Source organism: Ovis canadensis, chromosome 22 (genome assembly GCF_042477335.2).
Source record: "Ovis canadensis isolate MfBH-ARS-UI-01 breed Bighorn chromosome 22, ARS-UI_OviCan_v2, whole genome shotgun sequence".
Classification (NCBI taxonomy): domain Eukaryota; kingdom Metazoa; phylum Chordata; class Mammalia; order Artiodactyla; family Bovidae; genus Ovis; species Ovis canadensis.
Window position 1 is genome coordinate 16,238,007 of NC_091266.1, and position 3,613 is coordinate 16,241,619.

Consider the following 3,613-nt stretch of genomic DNA (forward strand, 5'->3'; position numbering starts at 1 on the left):
CACCAATATTTTTGCCTGGAAAATTCCATGGATAGCAAAGCCTGGCAGACTGAAGTCCATGAGTTCCCAAAGAATCGAGCACAACTGAACGACTGAGCAATTGAGCAGACACGTGCACATATCCACTACAGACAGACAACACAGTAATTCAATATTTGATACTACAAAAATCTAGTTACCGTGATTACCATAAAATTACCCCCTTCACCCATTTCCCCACCTCCCATTCCTTCCCCTCTGGTAATCACTTAGTCTGTTTTAAGACGTGGCCCATTTGAAAGCAATGATGTTGATGTATCCAAACCAAGTTTCTTCCTCCTCCCCATTGTGATTAATCTTTTCATAATCTTCTTATTCCTCTTAGCACATTCAGGGCATAACAGGTTATCTTCCATGTCTGGGGGTGCAAAAGTGCAGGCAGGTAACATGAAGAGGGAGGTCATCCTCCTGGGGGTGTCAGGCACCCAGGTCTGACCTGCTTGGAACTGCAGGCGAACCCAACCTTCTGTGTTTGCCAAGAGCGGTCTACCATGGACCACACAACACCGGACACCTGAGGCTTGTGGCAGAAAGGATTCAGAGGTACGAAGGGCACGTGAATTCACAGCCTTTGGCTGAACAGCCCTTGCAGCAATTCTTGACCATGCTGCCAGCATGGCTACCTGAGCTGAAGTTACCACCTCAACTGTTTTAGTCCTCTCCTCACTCTCACTCATCTTCCTTTTCTGGACACTTCCCCTCTTGGTCACCATGCTGTGTTTCCTTGAACATGAGTGCATTCGGGCCTCCCGTGATGATTTAGGAATATACTGATCTTTTTCAGGATAAGCATGTTCCTGGAGTCGCCGATAAACTTCTATTTTCTGGCCGTCGGTACTCAGCTTAAGCTGTTGGCACCAGTACCGCAAAGTGTCTCGACTCACATTGTTAATCGGAGGCAGTGTGGCCGGCAAGGGACACACTGATCTTCTAAAGCTAGAGCTTGGACAATCTTCCTCAAGCTCATTTGTTTGAGGAACAGGAACTTGATCATTTGTGTTCAGTGCCTCCTCTTTGCCTTCTGAAGTTGAGGAAACACCTGGTTCCACTTGATGGTCTTCAATAATTTCCTCATTAACTGGATACAGTGTAAGAATCACATTTTCTTCATCTAATGGCCCTTCAAAGAAATTCTTCTCATAATTTGAGTATGCCATTTCAAGTAATGCTCAGAGAAAGGCAGAGCCACAATGTTCAATCTCTGCAGTTTAATCCTCTGAACCAGAGGTGAATGTTGAGTTTTAAGCCAACTTTTTCACTCTCCACTTTCATCAAGAGGCTTTTTATTTCATCTTCACTTTCTGCCATAAGGGTGGGGTCATCTGCATATCAGAGGTTATTGATATTTCTCCCAGCAATTTTGATTCCATTGAGTTTAGGGCCAACCCAGATTATGCAGGATGATCTCATCTTGTGTTACTTAATTCCATCAGCAGGGGGCGGTCCTAAGATGGCAAAGGAATAGGACAGGGAGACCAATTTCTCCCCCACAAATTCATCAAAAGAACATTTGAATGCTGAGTAAATTCCACAAAACAACTTCTGAATGCCTGCAGAGGACATCAGGCACCCAGAAAAGCAGCCATTGTCTTCAAAAGGAGATAGGAAAAATATAAAAGATAAAAAGAGAGACAAAAGAGGTAGGGATGGAGATTCATCCCAGGAAGGGAGTCTTAAAAAAGAGAGAAGTTTCCAAACACCAGGAAACACTCTCACTGCTGAGTTTGTGGTGAACCTCAGATGGCAACATAAATGGGAGGAAAAATAAGTAAATAATTAAAACCCACAGATTATGTGCCCAATGGTAACTCCCAGTGGAGAAACAGCTCAGACGCCTGCATCTGCCACTAGTGAGCAGGGGCTGGGCACAGAATTGAGGGCTACATTGCTTAGAGTAAGGGCCTGAATGCCCTGAGGGCAATCTGAGGGAACTAACTTGAAATAGCAAACCAGACTGTGGGATAGCTACCCCGTGAAAAACCCAAGATGCTGCCAGGTCCGCTTACAGAACAAAGGACTGACTAGAGCTAGCTGGCTGTAGACAGGCCCATCCCCTGCCAGAGACAGGCTGGCGAGAGCAGCCAGAGCCAGAAGGGGGCAGTCACGGCCCCAGAGAGGCATCATCTACCAAACTGCAAGCAGGCTTCATTGCTAACGAAGACTTCTTGGGATTCTGGAAGGTCGACATCTGCCTGAGAAAGTGTGCCAGTGTACACCCAGAAAACCGAGAGGAAGGGATAGGAGAAGCGATAAGTCACAGTGACCACACTTGCCAAACAGCTGGTCACCTGACCTGCTCAGACCTGGGAAGTGCACAAACGCAGGCCCAACTAAGTCTGCGCCTTTGTGGAGTGCCCGAGTACCTGAACCTGAGCGGCTTAGACCTGGGAAGTGCATACAATCCAGGGCCAGCCTCAGACAGTTCCCGGCAGAGCAACCTAGAGCCTAAGCAGTGTAGACAGGGAAAGCACACATGCCGTAAGTGGGGGCAAACCCAGTATGGCTGAGATACTGGGAGCACACGGCAGTGTTATTTGTTTGCAGTGTTCCTCCCTCCCCACAGCAAGACTGAAAAAGTGAGCCTAAAAGAGTGGCCACCACCGCACCCTTATGTCAGGGCAGAAATTCGATGCTGAAGAGACCAGCAAACAGAAGACGCTAAAACAGAAGGAACCGCCTTGCAAGTGACAGGTGCAATATGTTAAAACCCTGTAGTTAGAATGACTATATAGGAAGGGGCCTATAGATCTTGAGAAGTATAAGCCGGATCAAGGAACTATCTGAAAATGAATTGACCCCACACTGTCCACAACAACACCAGAGAAAGTCCTAGATATATTTTTACTATTATCATTCTTTAGTTTTTTTTTTTCTAAATTTATTGTTTCTAAGTCCTCTATTACTCCTTTAATTTTCATTTTTATAACCTAATATTACTTTGAAAAAAAAGACCATATTTTTTAAAGTAAACTTCATATATATATATTCTATAATTTTTGTGACTTTTTTCCCTTTAATATTGTATTTTTGAGAATCCAACCTCTACTATAGATTTTAAATCTTTGTTTTTTGATATTTGTTATCAATTTTGTACCTTTAAGAACCCAATCTTCAGTACCCATTTTTACTTGGGAGTGAGATTACTGGCTTGACTGCTCTCTCCATCTTTGGACTCTCGTTTGCTCCACCAGGTCGCCTCTGTCTCCTCCCTCCCCCTCTCTTCTCTACCCAACTCTGTGAATCTCTTTGTGTGTTCTGGACTGTGGAGAACACTTAGGGAACTTATTACTGGCTGAATCTGTCTCTCTCCTTTTGATTCCCCCATTTATCCTTCTGGCAATCCACTCCAGTACTATTGCCTGGAAAATCCCATGGACAGAGGAGCCTGGTAGGGTATAGTCCATGGGGTCGCAAAGAGTCAGACACAACTGTGCAAATTCACGTTCACGTTCATGTTTATCCTCCTGGCCACCTCTGTCTCCTTCCTCCCTCTTCTCTTCTCTGTATAACTCTGTGAAAATCTCTGAGAAGTCCAGACTGCAGAGAGCACATCAGTTCAGTTCAGTTCAGTCGC

The 3,613-nt window shown here is 45.0% G+C and overlaps 1 pseudogene; it reads right to left on the reverse strand.

Annotated features, from left to right (window-relative positions):
* Positions 1-248: 248 nt before the first annotated feature.
* Positions 249-1,196, reverse strand: LOC138427824 (developmental pluripotency-associated protein 2 pseudogene; annotated as a pseudogene).
* Positions 1,197-3,613: the final 2,417 nt, after the last annotated feature.